At 44.4% G+C, this 13,883-nt stretch overlaps 1 protein-coding gene across 3 annotated transcripts in view; it reads right to left on the bottom strand.

The window, feature by feature from the left end:
- CHD2 (chromodomain helicase DNA binding protein 2) overlaps nucleotides 1-13,883 on the bottom strand; it is a 100,219-nt gene that overhangs the window by 69,653 nt on the left and 16,683 nt on the right. For 2 of the 3 annotated variants that reach the window (XM_066559003.1, XM_066559007.1), the window contains exon 1: nucleotides 1,474-1,852. The exons of the other annotated variant lie outside the window; for it this stretch is intronic. The gene's annotated coding sequence lies outside the window, so the exon portion shown is untranslated. Of the gene's footprint in view, nucleotides 1-1,473; nucleotides 1,853-13,883 lie in introns of those variants that run through there. 3 annotated transcript variants of the gene reach the window in all.

Raw genomic sequence — 13,883 nt, 5'->3', positions numbered from 1 at the left:
ACTTGTATTTCTATTTCCAAAAAAAGGGCTAACTTCAATTGTTGCAATGACAGATTCTTATTTGCAGAAGAAGTGCCGAAAAATGTAGATTTACCTCCAACTGCAGTATTTAAAATCTGCACAGGAGTTTTATAACCTTGCACAAGCGTACACCATTAAAATCCAACAAATATGGCTATACACAACCTCCAATTAAAACTAAAGTTTTTAGTATTTACCTCTTGCTCTTCTACAGGGACTTTTTATATATTTAAAATTACAATTTTACCCTTAAATTGATAATTGCTGAAAGCAAGCCAACCCAAAACAAACGTCAGCCATTACATTTAAACTTGCATTTTTAGAAAGTCTTGCAATAGGTCTTGTACAACTTCTAAATTATCAGAACACCGAAAGGATGATTAAAATGTTTTGTAAAGAGAAGTAACAGTGAGATCTCGGAAAAACCTATAAACTGAATAATAAAAACAAACGTGATACCCATTAAATGTTTTTTAAAAGCTTTTCATGTCAGACGCAAACTCATCCGTTTCCTTATCGTGTAATTCGTATTTAAGTAACTCTTTTCTTTTTGTAGTGTCGCCTAAATCACAACTGTAGTATTTTGCCAACTTTAAACGGTAGACTTGGCATGACCGAGCTTTGTTTTTCTCAAGCTTTTAAGTTTCTACACTGCCGTTTTAATTGCAAAATCAAATTTGCACGTAATTCCTAGGAGTTTTCTTTTAAACTTCTGCACCTGAATTGCTGTTTCTCCAGTGAAAGCAATTTCCCTCTATTGTTTCATAAAGTACCAATCGGTCTCATCTGCAGCCCGTTTCTCTTACTGGTTTACAAAGAGTTAAAAGCCAACACCCCACAGAAAAACCACTCCAAGTTTTATTTTTAAGAGAAAAGGACATGGCGTCTTTGTTCTTAGAAACTACAAAAACATATCCCCATCCGAGCAGCGACGGGCAAGAAACGCTCTTTACATAGACACGGGGCTAAACATTTCAGTGATGCTGTCGTACAGCCTTCACCTCTCCCCCCTCCCTGCACTGCTGCATTGGAGTTCCAAGCTGGTTTGCAGATACCCCCCCTTGAACGCGGCGCTGGGGGGAACCGGTCTGCAGCCCCCCCTGTGCTCGGTGCTGCACAGGGGAGCCAAAACCCGCCACGGCTCCCCCCGGGGCTGCATCGGGGACAGGGCGTGCGGAGCCTCCCGGGTGCTGCAGGAGAGCGAAGGGAGCGCCCGCAGCCGCCGAGGGTCACCGGGGCTCCCCGTGTCCCGCCGCTGCCCCTCAGCCCAGCCCGGTCTCGGGCACGGACGGGGGTCCCCGAGGGTACCCGCAGGTCCCCTCAGTGAGCGGCGGGGGGGGAAGGAGGGGGCAGGGGAAGGCAGCGCCCCCTCCCCCTCCCGGCTCCAAGGACATTTTGTTTTTCCTCCCAAGGACAAAGGACAATGAGGAGCCCGGAGACTCCGGCACTTACCCGGCGAAGAGCAGCCCGCTGACAGGCACCCGGGGCCCCGAGGACGGGGCGCTGCTCCCGGCTCTCCCTGCCCGCGGCCAAGGGCGGCCCCGCGCCCGCCCGGCGAGGGAGCGGCGCGGGCAGCGCTCGGCAGCCCGGCGCCATTGCTGCCCGACCGTCGGCAGCCCCGCTCGGCAGCCCGGCTCGCCGCCCTCCGAAGCCCCGGAGCCCACAGAGCGCCGGGCCCGATTTGGCGCCCGGGAGCGGCACCGAGAGCGCCCGCCGGGCGTCTCCGGCGCGAGCGGCGGGGACAGCGCCGGGAGACGGGCGGGAGCTGCGGCTGCTTCCCGGCCATCTTGTGCCGTGTGTGTGAGGGAGCCTCCGCCGTCTCCTCTCAACTCCTTGCTCCCCTCCCCCCGCACAACATGGCCGCCCGGTCGCTCCTCACTGCGGCGGGGAAGGGGCGGCACCGCGCGCGCGCCCCGCCTCTCCCCGCCCTCGGCTGCGCGCGCGCCGCGCGCCGCTCCCCATTGGCCTCCCCCCGCCCGGGCCCCGCGCGCTCCGGCGCCGCGGCCTCCCATTGGTCCGCGCTCCCCGCCTCGGCCGCCCCCCATTGGCTCCCGCCGCCTCCTCGCGCGCCGGCCGCAGCAGCCGCCCCTCAGGGGGAGGCGGGAGCGGGAGCAGGAGCGGCCGCCGCCCCCTCCCAGCCCCACCTGGCCGGGCCGTCCCACCTGAACTGCCCAGCACAGCCCTGACCCCGCCGGGCCCGAGCGCTGCCAGACCCCGCTGCAGAGATCTCCCCATGCCACTGCCTGCCTGCACTGACACACAGCGGGGTTCAGCCCCCTGAGCTGGCTGCTGGCGCCCCGCATCTCACGGCCCCGTTTGCCGCCATTCCACAAACACCACCTCTGTTATCAGCCTTTGACATGAGCCAGGGACAGCTCATCCGCCGGAGTCCCCAGGGAGAAGGGGGGCCACGAATCCCTCTATTCCTATGGGATACACCCCGATGTTGTGCACCCTCAGCTCCAGAGCCGGGCTGGGGCACAGAGCCAGCACAAGCCAGTCACCTGCCCGTCTGCCACATCAATCCACCGTTAATGCTGCTCAGAAACAGACACACAAATAAAACTAGATATCCTGCTTTTTTCAGCCAACACCATAGAAACTCTGGTGTGCCAGCCTCACCCGGACACTGTCTCCTGTTTTGACTAGAGCCATGGAAACCACTTCAGATATCAGCAAGATGGAAAGACATCCCTCACATTCCTGGTCACTGCCATGAATCCTGTGCCAGCCCCAGTTATGGTGCCCCTCTGCAAGAAGCACACACAGCAAGCATGACAGAACTGATATTTATATCGGTTTTACTAATATAAAGTTTCACTTCAGCAGTCACTTTGAATATTATGCACACCTTTCACCTCTTTCATTTGTCCAGTGACTCCATTAAAAGCAGAAAGAAGTTGTCTACATCTTCCTTTTTCATATTAATGAACCTGGGTTATTATGACAGAATTAAACTAACAATACTTCAAATTATTATGGAAGGCCTCAGGATCCAGTCTGGCACTAGAGATCACACAGTTGGACTTTGGCAGCTCTCTCCTGAGCTGAGTCCTGGAAAAACCACAAGGAAGTGGCCAGCTGACAAGAATGATTTTGAGCCAAGAGTTGTATTTCCTTTCAAAATACAGAGCAAAGATGACCTTGTGTATAAGATAGCAGAGGATATCTACTACTTGTAGACAGTGGGATAAGGTGTTACCATCTTCAGAGAAGGGATGGTGGTGACCCACATAAAGGTACCACAGCATGGGAACCTCCAGTCAAGGAATCAGTGGTGGTACTAAAGAGCCAACACAGCTTCTCACTGAAAAGGGGCAAAATGCCTTCTTTTTCCCCTCTCACAAGAAGAATTACTGAAGTTCTAGTCTACGGAGACTATGGATAGCGGAAAGCCTGCTCTGCAACTTCTTTCCCATTTAGATTCCTGCAAAAGCCAATGCTCTTGCTCTCAGTGGAACTGCTCAGATATAACTGTATCTAAAGGTGCCTGCATGGACAGAACTCAGACGTTGTCCTCCTTGGAAAACCACCAGCAGTGAAAAAAGGGGGAAGGATGAGGCAGGATCCAGATGAAAGCAGGGTGTAGCAACAGCACTTCTCCTTATGTCAGCATTTTCAGCCAATCCTGCATGGTAAAACTTCACAGCAAAGACCAAGATTAGAAATTCCATTGTTTCTTTCTCTTGTTTCTTCCCAAAACACAAGAACGTTTCTAGCAGAATATATGTGTGATCACTTGCAATAACCAGATGAAAGGGAGAAAAGAGATCAGAGATTCTAGACATAACAGTGCCTCGTAAGAGTAGTGTGATTCCAGCCAGGAGAGTTGAGATTGTGCCTGAACAAGACCTAACCTGTGTGCTCAGACTGTTATCTGATTTTCTCTAGCTGTACCAGACTGTCTAGTCTAGTAGACTGTTCCTCTTAAAAAAAAAAAAAATAACCCTATGTACATTTATAGATAAATGTTTCTGGAAGTCTGTTACTCTACTGCTGCTATGTGTGACCAAAAAATTACTCAAAGTCTAATATCTTCATTAAATATGTGCAGCACTGCTCTTTTCCTTCCTGGGCACCAAGATGTGAAGCAGCTCTGAAAATCCTTCCATGAGTATCCATGACCTCCTCTCCTCCTTGGCCCTGAGTAGTTGCATGGAGGTGAACACAAGTACAGTCACTCTGCAGAGCCATGCTGTTGCTGTTCCTTACCAGGAACAGACTGTTTGCATTCTTCTTCCTAATGAAACAGTGGAACAAAATTCTCATTCCTACTGCCTCTGCAGTTACCCCATTTTTTCCTCCTAAATTCAGCATTTCTACACTGCAATTTCCTCTATAAAGTTCATTCCTTCTTTTTCAGATAACACATTTTCTTCCTTTGTGTATCATTAGACCAAACACTTCAGCCATATTTTATGAACCACATGTCTGAAAATAACGACAAGTTAATGTTTCCATTACTAATTTGGGAACTATTTCCTGAGATTGCGTCTATGGCTGGAATTCTAGATGGAGGCACAGAACCTGACTTTCTGCTACTCTATTTTCTTCTAGAACCTTTCTTCCTTCCCCCAGCCCCATGTTATTATCCCTTAGGGACAACATACAAAGGCACACTGTGATCCCACAGGGCAGTGTCCCTTCCCCACCTGTCCCAAACTGCCCTCTGTAACAGAGGACACCAAAAGGTTGGTGAAGCAGTTTATTCTTTGTTATGGCCCATAGATCTTTGGAGACACAAATATAACGGAAAGACAAATACTGGACAAAATGGTTGGAAAGGCAAATACTGGACAAAATGGTCAAGTATTATATCTGCCTTTTGAAGTAGAAAACAGGAGTCTGAACAAGAAGAAAAGTCACCAAACTTTTCTTCAACCAAAACTCTCACTTTTCAGAAGAAATCAATGCCAATTTCCTAGGCGCTAGGCCAAACAGAATAGTTTAGATTGCTCGGACAGAGAATATGCAAACAGGATATGGAATGCCCTTTGAGCACAGCAAGCTGTTTGTGGGAGGCATTTGACTTCCTGTGAACTGGGTGTTTATTGAAGTTATCACTTTGTCCTGAATCAGGCAGGGGCTCTATTTTCAGATTTTGTATGTAACCTGGAACATGTTGGTCAAACAAACATTATGCATTTTTTTTTCTCCCCCCTTCTGTTTCCTTCCTCAGTAATTGACCATTAAAATCACAGTAACTGCTCAAGTAGGTACAAATTCACCTTCTAAGCATGGAACCACATTCCCCGTGTGACTGGTGAAGATGATTACGGTATATTGATCCCAGCTAAAGCTTTTTGCTATTGTCACAAGACAAGCAATAAACCCACTAGCAGCAAGGATAAAACTCAGTTCTAGCAATGAACTCGTGCTGCTCATTCTGCTCCGAGTCTGGGACTGGAGCTGAAATCCAGACTTTTGCTCCAGCCGGTAATGAATAATTGCAAACACATCGACGCACATAAAGAGAACTTTTACATATGCCCTTTTTGTTCCTAGGCTTTAACACCAAAAACTGAGATTATGTTAATATGGGGGGTTTGCTGGCACTTCTATGGGGCTCCTCTTCAGAACGATGAACCTTGTGAGCAGCAAAAAAAAGATTTATTACTATGAATAATTAGAAACAAATTCTTATCAGTGTTATAAACATATGGTAAAGAAAAAATCTTTCGATCTAAGCCAAACCCCAGTGTTTTTTTCAATTTCTTCAAAATGAAGCCATTTTAACCAAGATTCAGCTTTCTCTATTCCTGCTTTCAAAGAAAAGTAAGTTATTAATAAAAAGTAGAAAGATTAAATGGAAGTCATTAATGGGTCCAACATATTTTTTGGGACTTAATGGTCTCTTCTAAGCAAATTTTTAGCTTGTTGGTCACAATGTATCAAAGAGTCAGGACCGTTACTGTACACATGATCTTGTGGCCTGAGCTCAAAGTTTAGATCTAAGAGCTCCTTAACAACCGACACACCTCACTGTTTCAGTTTTGCATGTGTTCCTGTATCCAATAAAGCAAATTGCAGACCAGCAATTGTTGTCTAGTGAGAGGATTAATTATTATGCTTTATATAAATTCCACCAGGGAATATACACACATTTTTCTTGGGAAATCAAATCCACTTTTCTTAAGGAGGTTTGAGACTTGAAATTCTTCGTTTTTATTATAGATCATCTTCAAACTAACCCTTGTTGCCATCTTAAATGGATGTGAGAAATAGAGACCATCTCAGTCAAGGTATTTAGGCTGTATTTGGTCAATGTCTAACACACAGCTATTGCCTTAAATGGCAGCCTTAGATGTATAAGAAAGTCAGAAAGAAGCAGTAGTCCTTATTCTGATGAAATATTAAGAGAGTTTAAAACTCTAGGCAGTTTCAAACTTAAATAATACGGGTGATAGGATAATAATATGTTTAATTGCTTCTTAAAGCAAACCACTGGAGCTTGGAACAACAAATCTGTTTCTTTCCCCCCCTTTTTAGCCCCTACTTCTTGTATGGAAGGTTCTGTTTCTTCAAGGTTGCCTTTTAGGTAACAAACCTATTCTGCTTGGCTTGGAAAACTTTTATAAGAGGACTGGGACATGGTAGAAAAATACTGACCATTTTACTTGTCTCCACTTAGACACTGGCATTTATAAAAGTGTTAACAAGGTATTACATGTCTCCTTACATGAAAAAAATTATTGCTTACTGCTGACATCACCTTTGAAAGCAAATAAGAAACTAAAGTGCACCTTCCCAGGGACTGTAATGCCAGAGGCACAGCACACCAAGGCAGGTGCTGTGACCTGGCTTACACACTTGAACTGATCAAGTTCCCTGCCTGCAAACTTGCAGGACTGGAACCATACAAGGATTAGACGTGCTGATAGGGTTTAAAATCACTTTAAAAGGTAGAAGCTGCAAGCAGTATTCTTTATCTCACCATTCTGGCTGGAAACAGAGTCTGCAGAGTCACGAGAGTGTTTTGTGGTCATCGTTTTATCAAGAGTTTGTTTAAAAAAAAAACACCAAAAACATCAGCACAATTAAGAAAGACTAATCCCATCTTACATTTCAAAATAGATACCGTTCTCACATTTTCCAATATGTTATGGAATTGTTACATAATAAATCAGAACATTTTATAACTTTTAAGCCAAATCTTCAGAATATCTGACTTTAAATGTCATTGCAAAATTTTTAGAAGATCTAGACAATGAAATTAATTTTTTTGTAAGTTCAGATATTTTGAAATTCTAGCATGATTACTTCCTTATGCACATTTAAAGCTCATTTTCCAAAGGCATTTACCTGACCATCCTTGAAACTTATTTCCTGCAAAAGCCAGTAAAGCTTGATTGCTTAAGTGTTTAAGGAATACGATCAGAAAAGGAAAAACAGGATTAGCACAAATATGTGTTTACACAACAAAATCGAGGACAAAATAAAATTCCAACTATAAGCTCTAATTTTTATTTTTACACACTCTCCATTTGAGTTCTAGTGGAGACTTTGGAAAGTTATGATGATGCTTGTAACAACAACTATATTTTCTTGGTACATCTCCTTGGAGTTTTGGAGGCAAAGGGTTTCATACTGGCCTTGCAAACATGAGGAATTTCACTCAGACTGAACAAGATAAATTACAGCTACTCTAGAATGAAAAGAAAAACAGCCCAGGTCTCCAAAACCGCAAGTATAGAACTGGGATTTTTATTTCAAGCAAGTTTCAAGCCTGTTTCTATAATGATCTTCATTCTTGTCTCCCGTGTGCAGGTGGCACCGTAGGGCATTTATTGATTGGTATATAAAAGTTGACAAAATGATGCATTATTCAGTAAATTGCCACATGCAGGGAAAAGAAATGGTACCTTTTTTTCCACAATCTTACAAGCATATACTTTTTTTATTTCATAGACAGTGTGACAAAGCACTGAATCACCCTGTTGTAGTGCACCATATATATAAAAGACCACTTATGTAGTAGCTCAAAACAAACTTTTTTGTATTTGTCAATACTTGCTGGATGTGGAGTCCAATTTTTGCTGTAGTGAGGCACCGACACACTTGGATTAGAATGTCACCTGAACAGAAACAGCTCCTGTGTCAGGCTGATGTTTCCCATGAGCTTTTCTATTTTCTTCTTACAGTCAATTTATTATAAACTGGCTCCTGCCAGAACTTTACCCAACTCAGAAAGCTCATCAGCCCAGGGACTAGAGCAGCTCTGGGCATGTCAGGCACACAAACTCCAGAATTACCAGCTGTAACTGTTGCGGACAAGAGATTTTCACGCTGAAACAAATACTCCCCTTCCCTCCAACCAACCCAGTTAGGGTGACAATCTTGTCTCAGCTGAAAACCATTCACAGTGCACTTTTTTTTAAATTTTCAACGTTTTATATTAGGTGGTGAGCTGTGACAAAACATAAGCAGCCCTAGAAAACACGGCTGGTACAATCCTGTCACAAAATTAGGTCAATGGCTTTTTGTGCAATTAAAGCAGCAGAGCAAACACAAGACATCTTGTCTGAGACACACACAGTGCTTGATCACCACCTGAAAAATCTGACTGTCACCTTCATTGCCATTTCACCCAGAGGAAGATCCCAACAAGGTTCTATATGCCCAAAACAAGATTTATTTTCTTCAAGATTTAATCATGCATCTAACCAGAATCCATCACTTCTCTCTACAAATGTGTCTTAAGTGTAGAAACATTTACTTTAATGACAAAAGCTGAGAATTTGATATCTTCTTGTTACTCTAAACACATGGAACATAAGTTATGTGCCTGTGCCTTTAACTCAGGGCTGAGTAATTACATTTAGGCCCGTGGAATCACTCCAGTTTTTTCTTGGTGTCTAAACCGAATGTTGTCCTAAGGATTTGGAAGCACATGAAGTGAATTAGGGATGAACATGTACAGCAGTACTTGGAAATGCAACTGAAGTGAACTAATCCAGTCTGTAGAAGGGAAAGAAAACCTGAAGCAGAGGTCTGAATTTCAAGAGTAAGAGCAAGCACATTGTAGCTTTGTACATACAGATACAATTGCAACACCATTATTTTAATTTTTCCCAACACTTCTTTTTCATTCATATTTTTATTAATAATGGCAAAACAAAGAATATAAATTGTGCAAGGTACTTCACCTCTTATTCCTCTCCTTCAGTACGCCTTTAAAAACCTTCCCTAAAACAGACTATTGGCTATGAAGAGACCAAATGTGAGACAGAAGTAGAAACAAACAGGTCAAAATAAAATGTTTTTAATTTAGAAACTATCTCAGATTTTCTTGTAACGAGGCACACATGCTACTGATATTAAATAGTACATTTGAATACTCCAACTTAGGGTGTAAGACAAAGGAAACCATAGAACACTGGGGAAAAAATGTGTGGAGAGCATAAGTTCATATGTGTAGGAGCTAAAGACAAATGCTTGAATAATTTACAATTATAACATGCATGAAAATGAAACACTGACTTTAATAACGAGCTTTTTTCCCCCCCTTAAACTCCAATTATTAAGCTATTGTGCTCCAGGCTAGCATATCAGGTGCTGATAATGAACATTCAGGCACAGGACCTCTCCTGCACAAACGAAAACTGTCCTGCTCAAAAGATTAACAAAGGATTATCTTCTTGTATATACATACACACACACACACTAAACAGAACTAAAATTGTAACCAAAATTGGAATGTTGAAGTCTACTCAAGTCCTGTTAATAATGTGGAATTAGGTTTAGGGGAAAACATAACCTAATTAAGAGGTTCCAAAAGGCACATTAGTTTGTGCTGTAAAAGTGATTTTTATATATGGAAACTATTTTATGCTTTTTGTTATCATTATAAGGCACAGTCTTAGACAAACAAACCAAGGATATACACAAATGTCATGCTAGAGTTCTTCTACATTTATTGCTGGTCATCAGTGCACTGCACCCAGGTTATGTTTGAACTGCAGATGGAATGTAACCTTAGAAAAGTAAAAAAGGGCAATCAAGAAAAATAATAGTCGTGAGATGGCAAAGAGGCTTTTCTGTAATAAAGGAGTCATCGTCTGAAAGAAATCTTTGCAGGTGACAAGCTTGAAAAGGAACCTTTAGACCCAGAGTGAGGAGATCAAAGACCTTGCAAAATTCAGCTGCACATAACATGGAGGAGTCTTAAATATGACTAATACTCCTTGAAAACCTCGCTGGGGTTTGAATACTGTGGCTGGAAGTTTTCAAGTCTTTTGTGAGCAGCTGAAATGACGACGGCTGTGTTCCTGGGAGCCCCACACCCAAGTGTGCTGCACTGCTGCAGCATCCCCAATCCCACACCATATTCCCACAGAGGCTGCAACATTTCTGAGCTACACATTATGGACCGGTCAGCTGGCAACGGGATGGTCATTGATGGGTCACCAAGGAAAGTAAACAGAGACCCTCTGCACTCATTTTGTAGCTCTTCTTTTAGAAGATGCACTGATTTATCTCTATACATGCAGCCTTCCCCAAAGTGCAGAACCTCTAGAACAGAAATTTGTTGAAACTGAACGTCAGATCAAAAGCTCCAGGCCTTTAACAGCACCATTTCATGAGCTCTGCCTCCTTAAGAAGCCAGGAGAAAAAATACAGCTACATGAAAAATAAATGAGCAGCTTTTCCTGACTCTGAAAGCAGAAAATAATGACATGAAACCAAAATCAAATGCAGCACTATCAGTTGTATTCCCAAATGCCAGCATTAATTCTCCCTCTTCCAGCTCCCAGAGACTTGTTAAACAAATGAGCCTTATAATGCATTTTGCAAGTGAAAGGTCCCGGAGTGGTAAAAAGTCAACTCCCATACCACGAGCCCTTAATGAAAATGCTGCAGCTTATTCCAGGAGTTCTGCACTGAAGGGCATCAGCCTGAGCTCACTCCTGCCACGATTCCTATTTTCTCCTTTGATCAAAAGAGCACTTCTGCAGCACTAGCAATAGTCTGGGCTCTTAGATCAAAACTAGCATCTCAAAACCTGGAAGTCAAGTCAGCTCGTGTAAATCACAAAAGTCCGGTTTCGTGTGTGCACAGACCAGTCAGACTTTTTATTTTTGTAGCAGAAAAAAATCCTCTATTTAAAACATTCCTGATATACCACATTTTCCCTGCACACCTGGGCTGGGTGTACAGCGACGCTGTCATCTTGGTTATCCTCCCCACACAGTTCGTAGCATTTTTGGAACCATGTAAGATTTTTTTGTCTGCTAGAGAGAGACCTGATTTTGCTTGCATACTGTGATACCCTCAGAATTTTCCCCCTTTTCCCTGGTTTTCCTCGCTTGTCGTAACTTTTTTCCTTCAAGTTTAAAAAACAAAAGCCTTTGGACTGAACTAGGATGAATAAGCCTCTTGCTTCAAACCAAGGGGAAAAACCTTAAACCCGAACTGCACGAACGAACACAACATGTCTCCTCTCGCTGCATTAATGCCGCCTCACGAAATGGCGCCTGCCTCTGCAGACAGCTGCCTCAAAACGCCCACGGCTCCTCGGGAAAACAGAAACGCAACTTCTTTTTTGTTTGTTTGTTTGTTTGTTTTTTCCCCGCAAAGCTTTTATTTTTCTCTCTTCACATTCAGCCTCTCGCCCCCCCCCCCCGCAAAGCCGAAACCTGTCGGGGAGAGTTCTCCTTCATAAAACGGCCTTTCCCCTCCGCTTTCGGAGGCCCCCCGGGACTGCTCCCCACACGGGCGTGGGTGTGTGGGGCTGTGGGCTCCAGCCCCTGCACACTGTAAATAAATGTGCCGATTCAGCCGCTATCGCCACGATCTTGCCTTTCCAGAATTTTCTCCCTCCGCTTCCCAAATATAAAAGGAGTTTTTGTGCTGAACACGGAGCGGGAGCGGTGACGGGCTCGGCGCAGGGCGCCATGTGGTATTTGGTTTCTCTACAGTACATGTTTTTATAATGAAGGGGGAAGGGAAGGAAGGGAGCTGCTCCTACCAGCATGCCAATAATCTGTTGCAAAGGGCTGGAGCGCTCAGAGCCAATTAGTGCTCCTGTTAACCATTTAACTGCGGAAACAAAGCCAGTCCCGGGCACGCAGTCCGCGGGATTCGAGACAGAAAAGACCGTGTGAGTTCCCAGGGCATCGTGTTCGTACAGATTTTTTCATAGATGCATTTTTCCTATACTTTAAAAAAGAAATACTTTCGATAGACAAACAGCTATATCCTGCACACGTACACCACTCAGTTTTAATAGAAGCTGGATGTGTTTCGGGATCAGGGCTGGCCTGTGGTGGAACGATAAAAGCCACCCACAGGAGGTGCATTTCCGATACGGATATCAGGTCCCTGCCACAGGAATAGCAAATCCATGCTGTCCATGGTGGGCTGGGAAGGGTCAGAGTGCTGCTCTACCCAAGAACAGATGTGTCACTGCAACATCTCCCAGCAATGCTGCTGTGGGTGGAAAAACACTGTAAGGTGGGATGAGCTCTAGGAAAGCAATGGCAGAGTCTGTCTCTCTCCCTCTAAATGTGATGTCTCCACCATCCAGACAGCACTACCCTGCACCAGTCTTGTTTTTTCAACCCCTTAACCACATCAGAACAAGACCAAAAAAAAAAAAATTATTTTTACATGCTGCAGTATGATTTGTTATAAACCTTTAAAGCCTGAGGCAGGCCAGCTCGTGGCTTGTTATGTGTCACTGAACAAGCCAGGGAAGAGGCTGCACAGGGAATTCTCAGCCTCGATCTTTTTCTCTGGGGGCAAGTCTGAACATTGCCAGAGAGCACAGACAAATTAGTCCTAAAGCACAGCCACAGTAACCTGCTCCCACTGGACCCAGAGGGTCAGTAAACCTATTTTTGTCCTCCTTTTTTATCCCATGACATAGCAGTGAATATTGGATCAGACTCCCAGGGATGCCAGGAGGAGCAGCAGAGTTTGTACAGCTCATTGAAGTGCCCAGGGTGCCAAAAGCGGGCTCTGCACCACAGCTCAGCAGCCCTGGCAAGAAGCAGACTTTATTTGCTTGGGAGGGGCTGCAGCAGTGCTGCAGGTCTGCTCCCACCCCAGGCAAGCTCTGCAGTGCACATGAAAGGCATATTTGAACATCACTATCTTCTCTAAAAGATGAAGTTAAATTTTCCTAGTTGCCATGGAGAAAGTCCAGTGTCCTTGAAAGTTGCAGGTTGCCCCGTCTGAAGTGCTGTACCAAGGCTAACACTGTAACACATCCCACTTTTAAGCTCTAGGAAGGATTTTGTTTAAAGTATAACTTTACATTCAAATTAAAAACACTGGGGATCAGGGGGAGGAAACGTATGGGTAAGAAACTAGCAGATTATTTAGGCATGTGAGCTGTGAGAGCACAGGCAATACAAAAGCTCTCTTGTTCCTGCTGCCTCCCACAGCTGCATTCACTAAATATATCCCGGGCTGAGAGCTGCATTTCTCCACCCCTTCCTCAGCCCGGTTGCGTTTGCACAAACACCACCCAGGTCCCTTCGGACAGGCAGTGAGGCAGCAGCGATGCCCTAGTTACAGAACGGCATGAAGAACACCAGTGACTAATCGTGTCTGCAACAGGGTGAAATTGTTACGTCCACACCTTTTTTGGAGAGGGAGTCCATGCAGCTGATCTATATTTAACTTAAACTCAGGGTGGTTTGTCCTCTATAAGGATACACCCCATTTGTATGACAGAATCAGTTACTGGAAGTTATTCCCATCAGATGATTTTCAATAGTTTATGGAGAAAAAAAAAAAAAAAAAAAAAAAAAAAGAATAGCCACCTCAGTAAAAAAAGAATTCACTGAATCCACCTCCTGGCAGATGTGGAGGAGAGCAATGGTCTTGGGGACTGGCTGTTCCCCAGAGAGTTTTAC

The sequence above is a fragment of the Molothrus aeneus genome, chromosome 13 (genome assembly GCF_037042795.1).
Source record: "Molothrus aeneus isolate 106 chromosome 13, BPBGC_Maene_1.0, whole genome shotgun sequence".
Taxonomy (NCBI): domain Eukaryota; kingdom Metazoa; phylum Chordata; class Aves; order Passeriformes; family Icteridae; genus Molothrus; species Molothrus aeneus.
The sequence above is the reverse complement of the archived record's forward strand: the minus strand, read 5'-3'. Positions and strand labels throughout refer to the sequence as shown.